Source organism: Chinchilla lanigera, unplaced genomic scaffold (genome assembly GCF_000276665.1).
Source record: "Chinchilla lanigera isolate Chin_1 unplaced genomic scaffold, ChiLan1.0 scaffold00032, whole genome shotgun sequence".
Taxonomy (NCBI): domain Eukaryota; kingdom Metazoa; phylum Chordata; class Mammalia; order Rodentia; family Chinchillidae; genus Chinchilla; species Chinchilla lanigera.
Genome location: NW_004955433.1, coordinates 13,812,697 through 13,836,439, shown reverse-complemented (window position 1 = coordinate 13,836,439; position 23,743 = coordinate 13,812,697). Strand labels below are relative to the sequence as shown.

At 38.6% G+C, this 23,743-nt stretch overlaps 1 long non-coding RNA gene across 2 annotated transcripts in view; it reads left to right on the top strand.

Annotated features, from left to right (window-relative positions):
* Window positions 1-21,918, top strand: part of LOC102014818 — a 113,578-nt gene extending 91,660 nt beyond the window's left edge. The window contains exons 5-6 of one of the 2 annotated variants that reach the window (XR_001234723.1): window positions 2,556-2,664; window positions 21,430-21,918. This is a non-coding gene — a long non-coding RNA (uncharacterized LOC102014818). Of the gene's footprint in view, window positions 1-2,555; window positions 2,665-11,002; window positions 11,156-21,429 lie in introns of those variants that run through there. The other variant, XR_001234724.1, reaches the window with a different exon arrangement.
* Window positions 21,919-23,743: the final 1,825 nt, after the last annotated feature.

Genomic DNA, 23,743 nt, shown 5'->3' with positions numbered 1-23,743 from the left:
TAGCAAAATAACAATGAAGACAAAATTGAAACAACACAAAAATACCAAAGCGATACATGGCCTCAAAACAAAATGATAGGAATTAACGAGATTATCTTAAAAGCTGAAGAAATTCCCATCATTCCCCCAGCTAGATATGACTATTTATTTTCTTTTCAATCTTAATTCCTCTATATGTTTTATGTCCTTGGCATCACTCTGTGTGGGGCGTAGGTTCTGTACTTCTCGCTTAGATTTATTTTATAAATGTTGCTCCAGTGTCAGCTGTTATCTCTGCCCACATTGTTTTAGAGCCTTTGTCCCATTCTAGCTGAGGGAGACTGGTGTAGGGCTCCTGAGCTGAGTAAGCTTAGGGAGGGTGACTCAGGTCTCTTTCTGTCTGTCATCCACTAGTGAATGTATAAGGCACTGGGGAAGCTGGGTTTGGCCCCTCCGTGTCTCAGAGAACTGTCCCAGCCCAGGCTGCCTGCTGGGGATGAAACCCTCAGGGTGCTGCCAACAAGGGGCACTTTTCCTTTAAGGTGGGAGGCAGGGGGAGCTTTTTCTTCCTTTTCTCTTCAACCTTTCAAGGAGCTTGTTGGTTTCTTAAAATTGTTAAGCCGGATCACAAAGGTTTAGATTTCTTGTCTCTATAAGGGCTTACATTTCTTCCTGAAAGGGGGATTTAATTTTACTGCTGTAGCAATTTTTCACCACAAGAATCTGCTTACTTCTTTTTCTGATACTGAGATGCCAGGCTTGGCACATTCTGGGCAGGTAGAGGGCATCCCCTTGCTCTGCAGTGTCCTCTGCTCTTGGCTCATTTGAATTTTACCTTTTCTTCAAAGCTCGCTCCACATCTTTCCATGTTCTCCTCAAGCCTTCTATGGCCTCTTGTCCCCATACTCAGGTTTGTCAACAACTTAAAATCTTTACTGTTTGTTTTCAGTCATATTCTCCTAGAAGACAGCATGATGTCACAAACAGATGCTGGGCTGGAAATCAAGACACTTGTGATCTCGTCTCATTGCCAACCATCTGTGTGACCTTGGTGAAGTCTTTGCACTTCTTGGGCTTAGCATCCTCAGCTTTTCAATGAGGCGCTGATCGCACATGTTCCTTCCTGTTGTGAGCCAGTGATCTGAGTCCTTCGACTTTTGAGGTTACCCTTGCACATCAATCCAGAGACGCTGGAAACTTGCCTAGTCAGTTCACGCTCACTTCCCCCACTGACCTTGAGTCTTCTTGTTCATAAGGCATCATCGGAACAATTTGGAAATGTGCATTATTATTGGAAACGTGGATTGGGTCACTTCTACAACCTTCCTCCTGCTCTACCCTTGCTTATCTCTCTCTTTTCATCCAGTAAGTAGACTTCAGACTGTGTTCTTTCTTGTGGTTGATGCTCTGAGTCTCTGATTATGATAAAGTACAACAAATGGAAGCGTGCTTTCTAAAGGCTGTACTTCAAACACTCCCTTAACACAACATGCCACATATCAATGCCAGTAGAATGCCCACAGACCAATTTGGTTCTCCTTTGATGAGGTGGAGATGCAAGGCAATAACCATTCCTCTTGGAGGGAGAAGTGATTAGCTGGAGGGCTGTTGAGTCCCTGCTATCTCCCTCACCAGAGCATAAAGAATCATTGCAAGGACAAGCGGTTGGCCCTGGAGGTCGGTGCTTACTCGGTGCAAAATAACTCAAGATTTTGTTTTACTGAAATGATTATAGGAGGGAGATGAACACGGTTTGATTTAAAAATCAGAAAAAAGCCAGAGATTTCTAAGGCCACTTTTAATGTCCTCAATTGTGACATATTTTGGGGTTAGCCAGAGATTACCAAATAATTGCTATCCAGTAAAAATCCCCACCTGTCCTCTAGATTAACTTGAATCACATTCCCTCTTTCTTCCTCCAGGGTACACACCCTGCCTCTGGGCTTTCCCTCCTGCTCTTTTGTCTGCTTGAGATGCGCAGGCTCACATTACCCCTATCAAAATTCCACTCATTCTTTGAAGCAAAAAATAACTTTACTGATTCCTTTACTGTGGACTTGGGAGTCTGAACGATATGGGATTAAACTTTAGGTTTTCTATTTCTGAAGGAGGTTACTTAACTGCTCCCAGGAACCTTAACTTTCTCACTTTTAAAGCAGAGCTAATATTCCCTGCCTTCCTAGGTTGCAATGAAGAGTGCACAATGTGGCAGGAGGCTTACAGCTCTGAACACAATGTCTGACACATAGAGAGGTCCAATCAGTGGTATTCACTGTGGTGTCACGTATGTTGACATGTTATAGGCAATAAAATAGTGGCTTTTGTTTGAAAATTGTTTATCCCTTGAGGGTTCGTATGTTGGAACCCTTGTCTCTAGGGTAGTGACATTAAGAGGTAGTGGAACCTTTAAGAGGTAGAGCCCAGTGGAAGTGTTTAGGGCATTGAGGGCAGTGCCCTCAGAAGGGATTAATGCTGGCCTTGTGGAGTGAGTTAGTTATGCTGGGAGAGAATGGTTATAAAGGAGCAATTTCTAATTTCCTGTCTTAACATGTGGCTATGTTCTCTCATTTTTGTAGGTGCCTCTGCCATGATGACATCCATCGTGTTGTGATGCAGCCAAAGGAACACTTACCAGAGGCTGAAGCAATTGGACCACACAATCTTGGACTTCTAGCTTCCAAAATTGTGAGCAAAATAAACTTCTTTATAAGCTTCCCAGCCTCTGATACTTCATTATAGCAATAGAAAAATGCACATAGACATGTAATGTATCCCGGTGCTAGACAGAAAACTTCTTGAAGATAGGGATTATTTGACACTCTTATCATTTTCAATGCCAAGCACAAAGCTTAGTATAAAGCAAATTTCTGAGTTATTTTATTCAGATGAATTGACAATGTCATTAAAGCTGCCTTTCTTTCTGATTGTACCCAACAAAGGCAAGAGAGTCGACGCTGCAAAGACAGGGCAAGAAACACCTATATTTTAGGTTTATATTTTATCAAATGTGTAGCTTTGGGGTCTTGCCTCTTAAAGTGCAAATTCCAGGGAGGAGGAAGGGGACTGAGACCATGACCTTTCATGTGTGCTTTCAATATTTAGTGCTCTGCAGGGCACTTGCTGAATATTTAAGTGTGTTGCTATTCATGATAAAAGCTTGTAGAGTGACAGATCTGGGAGCAGAGGCAACTCAGTAATGGATTTCATCTCAAACAAATGCAGGAGAAAGCCAGCTTAAAGCTTGTAATTACCTTAACTACTCCAGCTCCATCCTAAAATCGTGTTTTCCTTGAACAATGCAGCTATGCGTATCCGGGCTTCCTTTTAGTGATGAGCCCTGAGTGTTACATCTGACAATGGAGAGAGAGACCTGGCAGTGGGCAGCTCTTTTGCTAATATGTCAGGGGTAAGGTCCACTGGGCAAGTATTCTTTAGAGTTTCTGAAGAGTAGCCCTGCTTATGAGAAAGTTGTCACCCAACCTGACTTTGGATTCAGTGTTGGTGACTACAGCAAGATAATTGAAGCTTAGGTCATTAGGGGCAGTGTAGCTCAAACTTGTGGTTAAGTACCTAACTTCCTGAGTCTGCATCCCAGCTCTACTCCCTGCTTGCTTGTGATTACAAGCTGTGGACACATTACTCAGTTTTATTGAGCCTCACTTTCCCCATCTTACAGATCAAAAGACTAGCACTTGTAAATTACCTAGAACTCTGCCTGGAGCATGGTTAAGAGTTGGTTGTTATTTAGAGCTGTACGGGCTGTTCTTCCACATTTTATGAAAAGCCATATATCTTGTGCTTTTCTTGTCTTGGTTGGGCTGAAGAGGACTCCTCTGGTGAAAAAATAACTTCTGCAGTGGTCCAGGCAGGAGATAAAGCACCGGATGGAGGAGAGAGATTTAACTCATGACAGGTACATGTGGAGCTGCTGGAAGACCCAGGGTGGCTTCCAGGTGACCAGGAACAGGTTCTGGGGGATGAGGAGCTAATGCCTTAAATGAGGCAGGAGACACTATGGAAAGAGAAGTTCATATGGTGGTGGTGGTGAGGTGGGAGTTGAGTTTACGACACTGTAGAATATTGAGATGGCAGGTAGAGGTATCTAAAAAAACATTGGTACTTCAGTTCTGGAGCCTTGGAGTGGGGCCCACATGAAACTATAGAATTTAGGAATCATCAGTATTTGCAACGAATGCCATGATAACTAATAAGATTCTCCAGACAACTGCTGCAAAATGTCTGATATCTAACACAGGGCCAGGTGGTAAACAACTTTAGGCTGTGTAGGCTGGGAGGTCTCTGTTACAAGCACAGAACTCTGTCCTTTTAGTTTGAAAGCAGCCATAGACTATATGTAAATAAATGAAGGATCTGTGTTCCAATAAAACTTTATTTACAATATCATTTTGCTCACCCTTGCTGCAGTTCAATGTCTTGTAAAAAGTAGGTATATGATAAGCATTTGTTATATTAGTTTATGAGCTGCAGAAATTGTCTGAAGTTCATGAGGATTTTTAAATTTTTTAAATTAAACTATTAGAGGCTCAAACTTTTTATTGTGACCTACAAAGATACCACAACAACAGTTTGGAGGTAGGATGTTTGGATAATTGTCTGGATTACTGGTAATAAACATAAAATGAGCTACCATGAATTAGAGATATATTCTTGGATTGCAAAGATCTAGCTGGGAACTTTTCTGAACCAGGTCTTAGGACCTTATCCATATCTGGATAAATCAGACTGGTGAATTGTAGGGCCAGGTGATGAGAGAATCATCCTATTTTGAACTCCCCAAGAATCAGGGCTAGTGGGTAAGGCAAGAAGCCTCAACTTCCAGGAGCGCACTTTTAGAGTCCTCAGAGACCATGGAAGACACTCTCTTCAGGTCCAGTAAATCGACTACAAATGTGTTAAATAATTAAGAAACTGCTCACAAGTATTTGGAGCTTCCATTGTGAAGAAGTGGAAGAAGATGGGAGGAAATGGAACATTTCCGGTGAGAGAAAATCAAACAGAAGATGAGGAATTAAAGCAATGTGTATGTGTGTGTGTGGGTGACATTTTGTACTCAGGAAGATAGTTGTGGAAAACAGAGAAAAGGAGAGAGAGAGAGTCTTCCATTTAAATAACAGGATGACATAACAGATTATAAGTATCAGTTATTAAAACAATCAACACAAAGGTAGAGGGTTTCAGCAACTGAGCCACCCCCTGGGACATTTCCCTTTCCTTCCTGTCTTAAACTTCTTACTGATGGATCCATCTACCAAAGCTTGTCTTTTACTTTTGAAATCTGAAGCTCCACAGCTCAACCCTGACCACTTTCCTGGGGATAATTCTGGGGTCCTGGCTGTCAAATCATGGAAGAAAGCCTAGTCAGGAGACTTAAGTTTGACCACAGGTTGCAAATGGCTTTTCTGCTTGTCTCCAAGCAGAAAGTGAGAGAACATGGAGAAGCCCAAGGGGGTTTTCCGGTTTTCCAGATAACTGAGATGTGGAGTGTCTGTGATGGCGGCAGCTGCTACTCTTTCTGTATGTGTGCACACGCAAACGTGTACATGTGTACATATATATTCAAACATTTGCACACAGACACTTTCATATGTATGTTTGTAATATATGTCTGTGCATTCGTGTACATGTATCTATAATTGTATTATATGCACTGACAGGCATTTCTGAATGTTTGAATTGCTTGCCAGCAGGCCCAACACTGAGTTTGTCAGATCTCCCATTTAAGGCAGTAAGAGCTCACATGTACTTGTAGGGTGAAGACAAGAGAGCAATTCTGCATTTGGTTTCTGAGTTTAGATAGTATTGGGGATAGCGAAGATCAAAAGGAACGTTTAAAAGTCAAGATATTTAAAAGTTAAAGAGTTATGAAGTCCTTACCCCTGGGCCCACCTCCAGCATGGCAGCATGTGACGCACCAAGCAGGGGTAGCTGACACCACTGCGCTCTCAGCCTGCACTCTGTGGCTTGTGGGGGCTCGCCTGGCCTGCTTCTCAGGTTGGCAGCACTTGTTTGTCCTGAAGGCATTCAAGTTTAGTTTCTTGATGTTCACACTCAAACACATCTTCTTTACTTTGCCCCCAACATGTTCTTTCTGAAACTCAAGTCCAATCAGGCCACATCTTGCTTTTTAAAAACAAAGCTAAAGCTTCCTTGTCTCAGAACAGGTCTTACCATCACCTGCATAGCTTCCTCTTTTTCTTTCCTATCACTTTCTGCCACATCTCTGCAGTTCAATGCACCTAGTGCTTCGATTCTTCTGTACAATCCCCTTTCTCTTCCCAGGCCACACATGCATTTTCCATCGAGCCAAACCCTTGGTGGATTTCTACCCATTCTTCCAGACCCAAATCATTTACTATGTCCTGTGTGAAAGCTTGACTGGTTTCCACACCCTGCCCATGCATCTACAATACTCTGATTGTGTTTCTGTATTTTGATACCTATTTTGTGCATAATCATAGTCTGGACATGAGTTTTAGGGTTATATCTAGGTTGATTCCTAGCTATGTGGTTTTTGACAAGTTCCTTTAAATACTTTGGGTCTCTATCTTACAATCTGTAAAATGCGGATGGTCAGTGAACGTGTTCACAGGGTTTTTAGTAAGTCTCAATGCAATGTATGTCAATGGGTTTACTGAGCACAGAGTCTGAAACATAGTATTCAATAAATTAAAGCTTCTCTTCTTTTTGTGCTCCACTTAACTTTGACTTTGTAGAGATCTGGTACATGACTTAAATATCTTGGTTGCTGAAATGCTAGGTCTATGTTTAGTGCATGGCTGGTTCCAGTTTTATGTTGGTACAGATGAGAATACAACCAAGTGGGAAGTAGGACATAAGAACCTGTTTGGCTGAATGGTGTGGTGGGTTGAATTTTTGGTCCCAAGTGTGTAGTCTGTACCATATATTCATAGTTTGTCACTACCTTATGAATGAACTTCTTTATTCTGTAGCTTTAGGATTATCCATCTACCAGGCTTTGGCCAATGGACTATTAGGGGATATGATTCAGTCAGAGTACTGATCCCTGAAGGATGAGAACTAGTGGAAGGTGATCTGAATCTAATGCTTGGCCTAGAATCAAACCTAGTCAAATCCAGTGTAGATCAGTGTAATGCTAACCCATTAAGTTTTGTGGTAGTCTGTTGCCCAGGAAAAGCTGTTGTAAATGCTTATATTGAAGAGAAAATAATTGATTATTTCTATCTAATATTTGTGGTCTGACTTTAAAGACTGTGTGTATAAACATGAAATAATAAGAAATAATACACAGTGGGAAAAATGTAGAATGCTTTGCTGAAAGATGGGTGTGGGGTTGATAAAGGAAATAAATTATTAAAATTCATTTCAAATGAAAGGTGATGGCTGAACTTCCCTTCCTGAATTTTATTGACCTCAATTAAGAGAAGACATTTCTAATAGTCAGAATGAGGAGGGAACCTTTTTTGACTGCCTTTTCAAACACAGGTTCTCTGTTAGCATGCTTTCTGTTGCTCAGACACAGTACCTGACACCCACAATTTAAAGCAGGATGGGTTTATTTTGGCTCACGGTTTCAGAGATTCCCTTGGAATGAGGTAGCAATATCATGGCAGAAGAACTCAGTGAAGGAAAGCTGGTCACTTCACGGCAACCAGGAAGCAGAGAGCAGAGGAAGAACACTGAGCCGAAGGGGCCAGGGGTCAGATACTGTCCCCTAGGTGATGGCCCCATAAGCCGCCCAGACATGTCTAGAAGTTTACTCCTCTTCTCCTAGGTGTCTCTCAAGTCAACCAATTGACAACAAAACTTACCCATCCCAGATTCTGAGAATCTCTCCACTGCAAGATATTTCCAGGGAGCATTTGACCCAGTCTCTTCACCCTTGCACAAATGTATTCTGTAGCACTTCTAACCAAAAGTCGTCTAATTCTGTTACCTTCTGTATGATCTCAGACAAGTGCAAAGGCCGGCATTTTTGAGTCAGATAGACTTGTTTTGGGAGCATCATGATCTTGAGAACTGATTCATCTCTGGATCTCTCACTTCTGCTAGAAAATAGGGATAGTTAGAATGCCTATCTCACACAGCTGCTGGGAGGATTAACTGGACAACAAAAAGCATCCCTGGCACCAACTATAACAGTACGTTTCCCTTTGGAGCAGCATAGAGCACATCACCTCTCTGCTATGCGAAAACTTGTCTGATATCTCTATAAAGAGGCAGGGGCCAAGCAAGTAAAGCTCCAGCTGGGCCCCTTCTGTGTTCTCTTCAGGTGCTGAGCCTGCTGGTCTGAATAAACTATCTCCTTCTCAGCTGATTTGATGGAGCATTTCAATTTTAAATTGTCTGTTGTCAGCACATTTAAATGTCCTGGGACTAGGAAAACATCAGAGGAAATTATTGACTGCTTTATTGATTTAATCACATAGTTTTGCACAAATTATGACCCATAAAATTCTAGGCTCCCTATAGTCTTACATAATACAGATTTTCAGTATAGTTTAAAGTGGAAAGAACCATAACCTCTATAGGTAGCATCTAGAAGATCAGAGATGGATCAGTGTGAACTAAGATGGATTCAGGAAAAGTAGGGGCATTTGTTAAGAGAAAAGAAAGTGTTTTTATTGCTTTTTTGATACTGGGAACCAAATTCAGAGTGTGCTGTACCACTAAGCTATGTTCCTAGACCCTAGGGAACAATTTCTAAATGAACTTGACTCTGAATTTATAAGCACAAGAGAAGGAGAGAGAGAGAGAGAGAAAGAGAGACAGAGACAGAGACAGAGACACAGAGATAGAGAGACAGCAAAAGTCTTGACTGTCATCAGAGTTCAGACTTTAAGGGCAATGGGAAACCATTAAAAGTTTTTTGGCCAGAAAATTGTATGTTCAGAGCTTTGCTTCAGTAAGATAACTCTGACAAGAAGGTGAAAATGGATTGTTTTGGTAGGGGGCAGAACAAGTAGAGGCAGAAGAATATTTGGGGAGTTATTGCAATTGTCTGGACAAGAGGTGCTAAAGATTGTGCTTTGGCACTGGGAAAGAGAACAGATAGAGACATATTGCAGTAGAAGATCTATAGGACTTATTGACTGGCTAGGGAGAGGGAAAGAGAGGGAGTACAAAGGATGACTCAGCTCAAAGAAAGTGTGTGAATTATCTAATTTGCCATGCAGGGTGTAGAGCAGATCACCACCAGGATCTATGCATTTATTCTTAATGCATTTTTGTGTACATATATTGCTCCATATAGAGAGAGAACAGTATAAGATACATCAATAACAATATCACACACACGATATCCCATTCGGGCTTTATCCACCAGAAGTATACATGAAATGAGGTATTGTGAATGTGCTTCTGCTGTGATGCTTCTGCTTTGGAGTTCACTGTCCAACCAGGGATTAAAACCTCTAAAACCGTGAGAAATGAACCTTTCTTCCTTTCAGTCGTAAATGTCGGGTACTTTGTTCCAGCATCAGAGAGGTGACTAATAAGCACTTACTTTCCATTCCACAGTCTCCACCTTTCATTTCCTCCCCAGTTTGGGAAGTCTCCTTTGTGCTAGGTGCTGAAACAAGCCTTGGGAGACAAGGAGATGGTTACAATTCAGTCCTTAGGTTGTTCCTGACACAGAGGAAGGGTTAGCACTCTGTGCTGGCCCGTTGACATCTATGTATGACCTATAAGATCAGAATAGGTTTTATATTGTCAATTCGTTGCAAGAAAATCAAAAGAAAAATAATATTTTGTGAGCAGTAAAAGCTATAAAAATGTAAATTCAAATTTTAGTGTCCATGAATATTATTATACTGGAATACAGCCATGCTTGTTTGTGTGTGGTTTATTGTAGCGTTTGTGCCACAAGCACAGAACTAATAGTTACAACATATAATAACGGGTATGTGGTCTTCAAGACCTAGAGTATATACTACCTGCTCCTTTATGGAAAAAGTGTGCTGACTCTTGGTCTAGAAGGATGGATTTTGGGGGAGACATCAGCCAAGTGAATAATTCATTTCTAGGTAAGGGAAAGAAAAAGCAAGCATACTGAGGTACATAGAAAAATTTCCCAAGATAACATGAGAATTTAAAGCTCAGAGTCTTATCTTAGACTTTTTCTCTTTAAAGGTAGATTATGCAAAAGAGATAGAGTGGTAGGGAGGGGTTGTAACAGTTTGGGATGTTTGTTAGGTTATGTTATGTTATGTTAAATTACTTTTGCTTAATGAATGTGTTTTTAAAATAGAGACCTGTGTATGCAGTAAGCTTGAATTCTGTGAAAACAGAGAGAATAGACCATGAATTTTTTTTTTTTTATCTTATAGTGCTGGGAGTTGAGCCCAGGGCCTTATGTATGCTAAGCATGTGCTCTGTTACTGAGCTATAGCCCTAGATCATGAATTCTTTTATTCATGAGTTTCACATTGTAAAATCATGAGTTGACTAATTTTACCTTGGAAAAAATTGATTGGCCTTTTAATTATGGGTGTCAGAGCTTCCTAGAAGCTTTTGAGTAGTTGTAGATTTCTTTATGCATATGAGATATCCTGCTCGCATCCTGAGTCCTGTCAAGCTAGTCCTACTATCACTACAAATCCGTCATACTGTGTACAAATGCCTGGGATAGTGGAAGGCCCTTTTCCATGACCCAACTCTTATGAAAATCAGCATAACTATTTAATTTTCTGTCTAAAGGAAAGAAAGTATAAGAAATCTCCTTCAGTGATAATGGTGCTTGTATACCAGCACATAATTTAGAAACCACTTTTCTGTTCATTGTTTTGTTTTGTTTTGGTACCAGGAATCGAACTCAGGACCTTATGCTTGCCAAGCAGGTGCTGTGCTGCTGAACAATACCTCTGATCTTCCATTTTGTTTTTGACCTTCAAAATAATGATGACCTAAGTAATTTTCTCATGGTAGGAAAAAATCACTAAACTATATACAAATACAATTCTTATACACCAACAAAACAAATTTTGGAGATCAATGAATTTATACCCTTGTGTTTATCTTACAGATGAGGAAACGGGGGCTTAGCCAGAAACACAGAAAATCCATGGATCAAGATGTACTTTCCATTATGATGATCATGATGGCCAAAGCTATCTTATCACTGGTTTCAATTGATATGATCTAGTTAGGACATCTCACACGTGTAATTTACAAATAGAATGACTATAATTTGTTGTCTAGCCCAAAGTATGTTGGCTCAATAGGCAGGGAGCAAAATCGCTCACTGAGACTTCTGGTCACCCTATTTTAGGTTAGGTAAGTGCAATAGGCCATGTAGAACTTTTCAGGTGTGTCTCTAAAATTTACTTCCATTTTCTGATTTATGACCCTACAACTGTAGATCCAGCACCTTATAACCTTTGCAGATAAAGTCAAAGCCTATCAAATGGCTTATTAGAAGAGATCTTGTTCAGTTTTCTCCCATTTATTGCTGGTTTAATGGCTTATTGTCCCTTTATCTGGGAAAATAAAGAAATAAAAATCTGACAACAGAACACGGATATGGCAGGTCTCCTGCACTGATATACCCATTTGTTTCTCTCTCAGATGTTAGATTCCTGTTAGGTCCAGGAACAATCTTTTCAAGGCAGAGTGGTAGCTGAATCTAGACAAACATCTTCAGATAGCAAGGAAGAGAATTAAGATTTTTTTTGACATTATTTGAGTTTTGTTGTATTTTGGTTTTAGAAAAGAGTGATAGTAAATCAATGTTTATTGATTATCAATGATGGCTTCATCTCTGAGTATGTGGGAGAACTAAGAAACATTAGATGGGAAAGAAAGAGAAAATATATTTATTATATTTTTGCTTCTAGTAAAAAAACTAATAGAGATTTAAGAGTATTAAAATAGTACTACATTTATAAAGACAATTAATAACCAAATATACAAAGCTTCCTTAATATCAGGATAATTACACGTATAAAAACTATAGACTATTGTTTTAGTTTTGGTGGCTACAGCAATGCTATATATTGGGTGGCTTATAAATAACAAAAATTTATCTTTCACAGTTTTGAAAAGATGTAAGTCCAAAATCAGGATGCCAGTGTGGTTAGGGTCTGGTGGGGGCCCTCTTCTGTATTTCAGTCTGTTAACATTGTATCCTCACATGCCACAAAGAGTGAACAAACTCTCGGGGGTCTCTTGTATAAAAGCATTAATCCTATGCATGAGGCTCTTTCCTCATGACCTAATTATCTCTCAAAGGCCCTCTTTCCTAAAACCATCATACTGCGGGTGAGGCCTTACAGCATGTGATTTGGAGCCGTGGAGACAAAAGCATTCTATGTACACTCCACAATAAAAGAGAAACAAAATAAGCAACCCCAAGTATTTGACAGGAACACAGCATAGAATTATGCCATAGAGCAAAGACTAAACCTAGTTGACTTATTAGTAAAAGTACGTCTTTATTATTAAGATAAAATGTTTTTCAAAACAGATTACAAAGTAAACTCAGCCTTATGTCATATACAAGAGGTATGTTCAGAGAGGCAGAGAAAGTTTGAGATTAAATACACGCCAGGGAAATAAACAGAGAAAACAGTTATAAAATATTTTACTGTAATATAATGTGGAACATTATTCAGAACAAAGATCATTAAGTGATGAAGGAAGGATACACTATCATGTGAAAGGTATAACTCAGTGAAGACATTAATTAACTTCCACATACCAAATAGTATGGCATCTGCATGTGTAAAGCAGAAGTTATAAAAGACCCAAGAAATAAGCAGATACATATTAGTGATGAGGAATTTGATTCACTTCTCTCAATCTATAACTGACCAAGTGAACAAAAATAAGTATGGATATAGAATATCCCATGTAACCAAAGCATAAGCAATAAACTTTTTGTTTTTCAAAAGCTGTGGGAACTTTTATACACACTGATAACATTCACTCATAAAGAAATCTTCAATAAATTCCAGAAAGTAGATATAGTATAGATAATATTCCTTAGCCACAATTCATTAAAACTAAATACTGATATAGGTGGGTCTGGTGGTGCACGTCTGTAATCCCAGCACTTGGGAGGCAAGGGCAGTTCAAGGCCAGCTTGAGCTACATATCAAGAACCCTGCCTCAAAAACACCCAAAAAACTAAAAAACCAAAAAAACAACCCCTCCAAAAACACTAAACACTGATAACAAAACAGAAAGCAAAAACTCTTTCCATATGGATGTTTAAAAGACTTAAAAGGCTCTCTTAATGAACTCTCAGAGAAGAAATAAAAACTGAAATGTAAAACTATTTTAGGAAATAGCAATAATAAAAATATTCTTTTTAAAAAAATTTTATTTTAAAGAAAGTAGTAAAGGAGAAACAAACAACAACAAAAAGAACAATAGCAGCATACCAGCATCACAAACACAAACAACCAAAGTAAGAACATTTAAAGTGATACAGGGTTTCAAGACAAAATAATGCAAATTAACAGAGGTTGTTACATTACATATCGCTATCTTCAACTACGTTGCTCAGATTACGAGATGTAAGAATGAAAGATTGTTCAAACCATTAAAGAGAATAAGAAAATAATTATTACATAAAACATTAGAGATAATACAGAGTTTCACTAGACAAGATGGTAAGTATTAACCATGGTAATTCCATTGCATATTGTTACCTTCAAATCAGCTACTCAGATTACCAGATATAAGCATGCAAGATTGATCAGAACATAAAAAATTTTAAGCATTAACTGTTCCTTTCAATATACCATCAGACATCAGCAGTACAGTTATTGCAGTTATTCATATATATATTTATATTTTACCTTCCTTCTTTCCTTTTTCTTCTTTCCCTCATCCGTCATTCCTTCCTTTGAGCAATTTTGTTCCCTTTCCTGTCATCTATTGTATGTTTTGAGTTTTACTTATTCTTTCAGGTTCCTACACCAAGAAGACAATATGATGTTTACATATGTGGGTCCTATTTATTTCACTGATGAGTATGGTCTCTAGCTGCATCCATTTACCTACAAAATCCTTGACTTCATCTTTTTTTTTTTTATAGCTGAGTAATACTCCATTGTATAAGAATACCACAACTTTTATATCCATCCTCAGTGGATGGGCATTTGGGTTGTTTCCAAGATTTAGCTATAACAAGTTGTGCTGCTATAAACATGGGTGCATATCTATCGCTATGGTATGATGTTTTTAATTTTTCTGGGAAAATACCCAGAAGGGGAACAGCTGAGTTAAGTGAGACTTTCAATCCTAGTTTTGTGAGGCAATCTCCAAACTGATTTCCACAGTGGTTTCACCAGTCTACACTCCTACCAACAGTGAAGTAGGGTTCATTTTTCCCCACAGCCTCTCCAGCATTTGTTATTGGTTGATTTCTTGATGATAACCATTCTTTCTAGGGTGAGATGGAATCTCATTGTTGTTTTAATTTGCATTTCTCAAATGACTAATGACGTTGAATATTTTTTTCATGTATTTATTCTCCATTAGTATCTCTTCATTAGAGAAGCGTGTATTTATCTCAGATGCCCATTTTTGGATTGAGTTTTTGAATTTGGGGAGCCTGATTTTTAAAAAATTCTTTATATGTTCTAGATGGAAGTCTTTTGTCTGAGGGGCAGTTGGCTACAATTTTTTCAAAACTCATGGGTGTTTTCTTTTTTACTCTATTGGTAATTTCTTTGGATGTGTAAAAACTTTTCAATAAGATGAGATTCCAGCTGATTCTTTGAAGCATTTCTGGTGCAGTTTGGTTTTTGTTCATGAACTCTCTGCCGATCCCTATGTCTTCAAGATTTTCACCTACTTTCTCTTCCAGTAGATTTAGTGTTTCTATTTTAATATTTAGATCTTTGATCCATTTTAACTTTAGTTTAGTGCCTGGTGAAAGACATGGGTCTAGTTTTAGTCTTTGGCATGTGGAAAGCCAGTTTTTCCAGCACCATTTATTGAAGAGCTATCTTTCTTCCAGTGAACATGTTTGGCTCCTTTGTCAAAGATAAGGTGGCTGAGTGTGTTTGTAATTGTGTCTGCATCTTCTAATCTGTTCCATTGATCTTCAGGTCTGTTTTTTGCCAGTACCATGCTGATTTTATCACATTAGCTTTATAGTACAATTTCAAGTATGGAATTGTGATGTCTCTTGCCTTTCCTTTGTTGCCCAGATTACTTTTGCTATTCTAGGCCTCTTCTGGTTCCAGATGAATTTTAGGAATGTTTTCTCTAGATATGTGAAGTATACTAATTGTATTTTAATTGAGATTGCACTGAATCTGTACAACAACTTTGAGAGTATGGTCATTTTCACAATGTTAGTTCTTCCTATCCATGAACAAGGAATATCTTTCCATTTTCTGATATTCTCTTTGATCTCTTTTTTTCAGAGTACTGTAATTTGCACTGTATAAATCTTTTACTTCTTTTAGTTAGATTGACTTCTTAAGTACTTCAACTTTTTAGATGCTATTGTGAAAGGTGTGGTTTCCCTAATTTCTCTCTCAGTTTGCTTGTTATTGTGTACAGGAATGCTATTGATTTTTGAGCATTGACTTTGTATCCAGCTATGCTACTGAATTTGGTTATTAAATTTGTAAGCCTTTTGGTGGAGTTTTTGGGGTCTTCTATATACAGTATCATGTCACCTGTGAATAATGATAATTTCACTTCTTCCTTTCCTGTCTTTCTTCCTTTTATTTCTCTCTCTTATCTAATTGCTCTAGCTAATATTTCCAGAACTATATTGAATAGGAGTGGTGACAGTGGACATCCTTGTCTTGTTCCTGATTTAAAGTGAAAGCTTTCAATTTTTGACCATTTAGTATAATGTTAGCTGTTGGTTTGTCATAGATGGCTTTGATCAAATTGAGGTAAATATCATCTATTCCTATTTTCTGTAGGGTTTTTATCTTGAATGAGTGTTGGGCTTTATTGAAGGCTTCTTCTGCATCAATGGAAATGATCATGTGATTTTTGTCTTTGGCTCTGTTGATATTGTGTATTATATTAATTGATTTGTGTGTATTGAACCATCCCTGCATTGCCGGATGAATTCCACTTAGTCATGGTGTATAACCTTGGTGATTTATTGTGTTCTGTTTGCTAGTATTTTATTGAGAATTTCTGCATCAATATTCATTAGGGAGATTGGCCTGTGGTTATCTTTTTTGGTTGGGTCTTTCTCTGGTCTTGGTATCAGGATAATACTTGCCTCCAGGAAGGAGTTGGGGAGAATTCCTTCCCTTTCAATTTCATTAAAGAGTTTGAGAAGAATTGGTATTAAAAATAAAGTTTTAAATCCTGATGTAAGCAAAAGAAACACTTGATCAAATGGAACAACCTACTATGTTCTTTGACAAGGAAATATAGCATAATAACCTGTCAATTCTCCTTAACTTTTCATTTAAATTTATCATAGCATAATGTGTAGGGCTTTGTTTTTAATTAGGTGAGCTAATTCCAAAGATCACTTGAAAAATATTAGAATAGTAAGAAAAATACAAAGATTAAGTAATGATTAGTTCTATCAGATATGAAAACATAAAGACTCAATAGGTAAAATACAGTAGTTGTAGTGAATATATAGATTCTCAGGAAGCAAAATAGAAAATAGATAAAATATTATGATAATTTACTCTGTTTTCCCTTCACATGATATAATTTTTTTGCATTTTAGAATATGATAAAAAAGATATTCCAAATTATAGGACAGTTTAGTAAATGTTAATGAAATAATTGTGGAGCTGTTTAGAAAAATTTCAAAGATATCAACTGTTTAAATGCTAAATGTGAAACCATAAGAGCATATAAAGAAGACATGGAAGAATTCCTTTATAATATTGCAGAGAAAGAACCTTTTAAATTCCGACTCAAAACCTACAAACCATACAAGACAAGATTGATAATATAAATTTCATTAAATCTGAAAGACCTCTGGTTCTCAGTTCCACATGTAAGGAGTTTGAAGTCAATGTCACTTGTAAGCCCCTCCTCCATTACAAGGCAAGTTACTATTGTAGATTAAAAGAGACAAAAATGAAACAGATGTGGCAACTAAATTCAATACATGATCCTTGAGTATATTCTAGATTAAAAGAAAGAAAGGAAGAAAGAAAGAAAGAAAGAAATAAAGAAAGAAAGAAAGAAAGAAAGAAAGAAAGAAAAAGAAAAAGATAGAAAACAGGAACAGCCTATAAACCTACAGTTGGAAAAATGGAGGAAACTTGAATATGTACTAAATGCTATACAATGTTATCAGTTACACACCTTAGGTGAGATAATATTACTAGTGTATAGAAAAATGGCCTTATTTTTAGTAAAAATACACTTAAGTATTAGGAAATAAAATGTTATGATGTCTGCCACTTATTTTAACACACACATACAAAGAAAAGTGGCAAAAATGTTAACAATCTGTGAATCTTTAATAGGTAAAAGACATACATGTGTTCACACTGCTATTCTTTCATTTTTATGTAGGCTTGACATATTTCAAAATAGAAAGTTGGAAAAAATGAATTAAAGTATTAGAAAAAGAGATGATTGAAGCAATCAGCAGTAGCTTTTGACTTCAATGATTTAGGCAATTGTCCCAAAAGTTGGCTCACGTCTTTGTAGGTGCATATCACTTTGTATGACACATTTCACTGCAGTTTTTAGTGCTTTCTAAAAAAATGGATTGTAAATTCTCCATTTTACCTGAAAATCATTTCTTGTTACATAGAGCTGGGATCCAAGTAATGTCAACTTTTTCCTATGTAATATCACTAACTTTTGGGGAGATTTTGATCAGCTATCTTTCCCTTTGAGGGCCTTAGATTTTTTTGTCTTAAAAAGGCAATGGATCAAGAATGGAAAGGCAAGACACCAGGGGAAGAATTTATAACATAATATCTAGAATATATATAAAACTCCTACCAATTAAAAAATAGACAAACACACAATGTAAAAAAGGTGCAAAAGACTTGAACAGGTACAATACAAAAGAGAATATCTAAATGGCCTATAAGCATAGGACAAATTACCCAGCTTCATCAGTTACAGGAAAGAGCAATTCAAGTTATTAGAGACTATTTAATCCATCAATATGGCTAAAATAAAATAAAGGACTTAAAACATCAAGTACTGGTGAAGATACAAAGCCACTGTAACTCTTGCATACATTTGGATTGATTATAAATAAAACAACCACTTTGGAAATTCATTTGCTTATACTGTATACAGCTGCTTTCTGACCTGGCATTTCTTCTCTATTATATATTCAACAACTGAGAACAGTGTGGATGAATTCCACTGGAAAAATGTTGAAAGAAGGCAGACACAAAGTAATATATACTATATGGTCCTATTTATCAAAGTTCAAACATGCTGAAATTTTTTCTCTAACATTAGAAGTCAAGATCATGGTTATTTTTAGGGAAGAAGGGTACTAGTGAATGGGATGGAGTTTAAGGGGGCTTCTCATGGGCTGATAACCTAATTATTCATCTGGGTTGCTGCTGACATGAGTGAGTTTACTTGATGGGAAAATTCATGAAGTACTTTTCTATATGACATGCCCTCTTCTATCATATCTTATAGGATTGTTATACAGACAAGCGGCATCAGGAATAGAGAAAGCTCAATATATTGTAGTTTGAATTACATACAACATGTATATAAATTCTTTAGATGCATAATCTTGTGTGTATATGGTACATTATTCATAATTAATAACACTTGCAGAATGATTGCAGTCTCTCATTCATTTTCTTATTTAATTCTCATACAAAATGGCACAGTAGGTGGATTAGAAATGATCTCAGTTTCATAGGCAAAAGGTTGATGGACAAATCTAAGGTTTTCCAGGTAGAATTAGTATTTAATTAAAAAAAAAACAACCCTTTATAATAACTGGCTGTAGTGGTTTAGTTCAGTGTATGCATTTTCATACTGTTCCACACTGCACAATTCAGAAATGCCAGCAGAAGGAATGTAAGAGCTGATGTCTTGGATGTAGCTCTTCTCCCTAAACACGGCCAGATTGTACAGTCTCCCTGTGTCGCAGTTGATAGCCACTAATAGACTCTGGCTGGAACACGACATTTATCTCCTTCTCATTTGTACCACACAAATGAAGTTAAAATAATGGCACTTTGTTGGCATGGATGGAAGCCAGTCCTAAAATGTCCCACTTTTTCTTGCTATTCAGTGTTCAGTGCTGATGTAAAATAACAAATGGTCTGGCCCTATTTAGCACTCAGCCTGGTCATGTAGTAAAAGCCAAGACTTGGCCTTCTAGTGAGTGCTTAGTCAGGGGGCCTCCCATCCTTCCTTTGTGGATGCAGTGCGCGCAGTGACCATCTACAAGGGTGAAGCAGGAGCAGACTGGACTGCTGATTGGGTGAAAACTCCATGCTAGGCCCAGAAGGATGTGACCTAGAAGCAAGAAGACCCTGGCTTAAGAATCCAACAGCCCCTAGCCAAGGGAACCTGGAAAATTCACAAAGACACATCTTCATATGGCACTGGGGCAAGGACCCCAGACTCAACCAGACAAACTTGGATTTGAATTCTGACTGGGCTCCTTGCCAGCTGTGTTACCTTGTTCCAATGCATCACCTTTTCTGGATCTCATTTTCCTTTTCTGTAAACCAATGAAGCTCTTTGGATGCCACTGAAGGAGCCATTTCTTGTTAGCTCACATTAGGATCTCCAAAGAGCTGTGTCTCCATCTGTGAGTTGAGGAGACTGATTCCTGCTGGTTTGTCTTCCAGGGTTGTTGAGAGGTACGGAGACCAGGCCGCAGTCGGTGCCTGGGAGGTTTTCTTAGTTGCAATGTGTTGGGCTCCTAGATTTTCAGCAGCATAACTCTTAATCATTAACCCCACTTTCTTTCATGGTCCCTTTCAGAGGCTGCATTTTTCAGAACCATTATCTTACATTAGCTGGCTTTTTAAGGTCTGTTCATCCCTCAGTGAAGAGGCAATTCAGATTAATCACATGGAACCAGCAGAGAAGCATTCCACTGGCTACCAGAGGGAGGGAGGGAGAGAGGGAGACCCAGCTCCTCTTGTGCTCTGATTCTACCCAGTGTCTCTCCTTTCCCCTTCATTATTGTAGACCTAAGCAGTACTGGCAGTAGTGCTACACACACACACACACACACACACACACACACACACACACGCAAACACATACCCAGGCACACACATATAGTCTAGTTAATTCCTTCGAGTTTTACTGTGTTGTCTATGGACACAGACAAAAATGAAGCTGCACTGAGACCAGGGACCCCTTGTAGGGACTGGCTAGAGCATGTAGGGAGGTGAGAAGCAGGGTTGCTGGCCTCAGTGGTCTTTGTGTCTTGAAGTCATATGACTTCATGTATCTTCACACCCCTGTGGTTACTCTGGGTTGGGGGAGGGTGCCTAACCTGTGAAAATGGACAGAGACAAGGTAGAATCCTCTTTGAACTTGAAAGAACCATCAGATTGTCTACCTGTAATACTTGGGCTGTGTGTGCATGCCTCTGTGTGTGTATGTGTGTGATTTTAAAAGGAAGCACAGCACCTTTCTGAAGCCAGCATGTTAGTGACAGATGTCATTTGAGAACCCCTAGAGGGCGGACATCTCAGATGAAGAGCCTAGGCTATGGGATCCAGCCATGCTCCCACATGGAGCGTTCCACTGGAATCCCACAAGGATATGCCAAGTTCAGTACTGTTCTCCAAGTCATTGTGCCTGTCCAGATCCTCAGACTGTGATCTTGTTTTGAAACAAGGTCTTTGCAAATGTCATTAGTTTAGTTAGGATGGAATCATACTGGATTAGAATGAATCCTTCTCTTGTAACTGGTATCCTCATTTAAAAAAAAAAAAGAAATTTGGACACAGGAAGAAACACACAAGGAAGAAGGTCCTATGAAGACAGAAGCGGAGAATGGGGTGGTACAGAGGCAGAGACTAGATTGATGCAGCTGCAAGCTGAAGGACACCGAGTATCGTGTGCTTCTTCCACTCTGCACTGAGTTCTGTCATTTGTTTCACTAGCACTGAGCCTAAGATGCAACCCTATTTTCGAAATTCCCTGTTCCAGAGAAGACAGCTACCCTGGATTCCTGGAGCCCACTAAATGCTTTATTTATGTCCCAATTAAATTAAGTATCAGATGTATTGGAAGGATTTGTTGTCATATAATTTAGAGAACTGTTATTATGCATGTACTTAGAAAATATAATATATGTAATGTGAGCTGTAAATATGACCTACTAATGAACATAATGTTTATAGTAGACTATATGTCTTACCCTATAAGAAATAAAGTCTTTGACAAGCTTACCAAATTCACTGAATAATCTGATGGCATTTTGTGGGCACTTAGAACTGGCAGGAGCCTCAGTAATGATCTAGTTTTTTCATTTTTATGATAGAGTAAACACAGTAGAAAATGCTAACTTCCATTTTCCTCATTCTACAGATATTGAAAGATTAGAAGCTCATATTCAGATCTCTGGGCATCTTCTCAGCAGCCTGTGGAGGTGGATTCCCCTTTGTAGAAGAAGATATTGAAGCTTTTGAGAATTGAGAGCCTTGATGGCTGGCAAGGTCACCTGACTGGTATAGAATGGAGAGTACTTTGCTTATAACATGAAATATATACCTTGACAGTTGGATATAGATAGAGGCCATTTAACATGTATTTCATTTTTACTTTAAAATTCTGTGGTAGATGTTCAACTTCTCTTGGTGAATAATTGCATAATAGACTGTAAAATAAAGGAAATCAAGACCAGATCTGGGAATGGTCTTCTCCCCATTGCCTGCAGTGATCCAGATGGGTTGTTTATCTGCTCTCAGCAGGATGAGTATGGTACAAAGTGAAGATATGTGTTCCTTGTATTTGGGAAAACTGTCAGAGTTAACATAGTCTCTTAGCAAAAGCCTTGGGGGACTGAAGCCAAGTAGGAAAATGGGTTCAAGGAAGGAGATCTGGGAGCATCAGTCGAGTCTATATCATACTTTGGGTCCAGATGCCTATTGCCACTACTTTGTTCCAAGAGCTTTGCTTTAGAGATACAAGATACTGCCTCTTACTGGCCCTTTGTGTGGCTCTCCAGAAACTCTGACCAGCCCACTGATCACATACCATTGCCAGAACAGTCGTTGGAAGGGCCTAAAATGGAGCTGACATTGTGTTGGGTCTTTTTCATGGCTGCATGGAATTCATAGACAGTTCTGGCAAAATTCAACACTGACTGCAGATAGGTGATAAGAGGGGTTGTGTCTAGAAGAAGAAAAGCTGAAGCCAACTCATTCATTAGTTTCATTCATTCAACAAATATTACCAAACATTTGTCTTATACCCTTTGTGCAGTGCTCTTAGATACTGCAGTGAATAAAGTCTCTGTCCTTATTGAAGTCCCATTTCAGAGGGAGACAGATAAAAGGCTAGCAAACACCTTTATGTAGAATGTATTGTCAAAAAGTGATAGATGCTATGAAGAAAAGTATAGTAAAAATATAGAGAGTAATGAGATGTGCAATTACAGATATGGTATATAGAAAACTCTGAAGAGGGTATAATTGGCAGAGAACAGAATAAAGTGAAAAAGCCAAATGCAGGTCAATGTGGGAGGATGGCATTCTGGCAGAGGAGATGAAGGTGCAAAGAGACTGGGAGAGGACACTTGCCTGCTCACTTGGAAACAGGGTAGTGGGTGTATCTGGGGAGAACTGAGTCAAAGAGAGGTGGCAGGAGATGATGGCATAAGACCAAAGCAGAAGGCCTTGTAGGCCATGGTAAAGGTTTAAATTACATTTGAGCAATATAGGAACCCATGGAGAGTTTGCTGAAAACTCTCCAGGGGTTGCATGGTGAGGAGAACCTCAGGGGAAGATGAAAAGTGTTCAGGCTAGGATGCTCCTGCAGGCATCACGTGGACCTAGTGGCTGGGTGAGTACAGGTGGTTGGAAGGGGCTGGGGCATCTCACTTTTTGTGACAGGATGAAAGCATTTTTCCTTTCCCATCTTGCCAGTTTCCTTCTAACAGCTCTTAACACCCATTTGTTCTCTGAACTGGGCAGGAGAGAATCAGTAACTTGCTACTTCTTGTACTCCCTTTGTTCTTCTTCCTAAGGCCACAGAAAGAGTACTGAGCAAGAGGCTAGAGAATCTTAATATCTGTGCCAGACATTTAATACCTACTGGGTGAACTTGGGCACATCATTCACCATTTCTGGGCCTTCATTAAGGTACTACTTATGTGATTTATGTTTTCTTTGTTCTTACCCCATAGACTGGTTGCTAGTATCAAAGAAGGTAATATAAGTAAACAATTTTCTAGTTAAGAAGTAAGCATACGAAAGCGTTATGCTCTTTTGTTTATTTTATCATTATCCTAGCTATTCAGAAATATCCTATCATACACTAACTGGTTGGTGAAGATATTATAAAATGTAATATGAGTGAATTGGAAAAATATTAACCAGAATTAATGAGTTGAACAGAATGTTTGAGGAGCATGGCCATGGGAGAAAATGTATCCACATGAGCCTCCCATCTTGCTCATTTTTAAGTTCTAGAAGATTCAACCTCAACTCTCCCAAATCTACTTATCTCCAGGGAGGATGGAACCAATGGTATACAGAATAAAGTCTGTGCCAACCTTTGTCCATCATCATTGGACTAAGTTTCCTTTATCATCCTGGGCTCTATTAAGTGAGGTAGGAAAGAGCTCATGACTTTTTTTTTTTTTTTTTTTTTTCAGAGTTCAGCAAAATTTGTGGAGCAC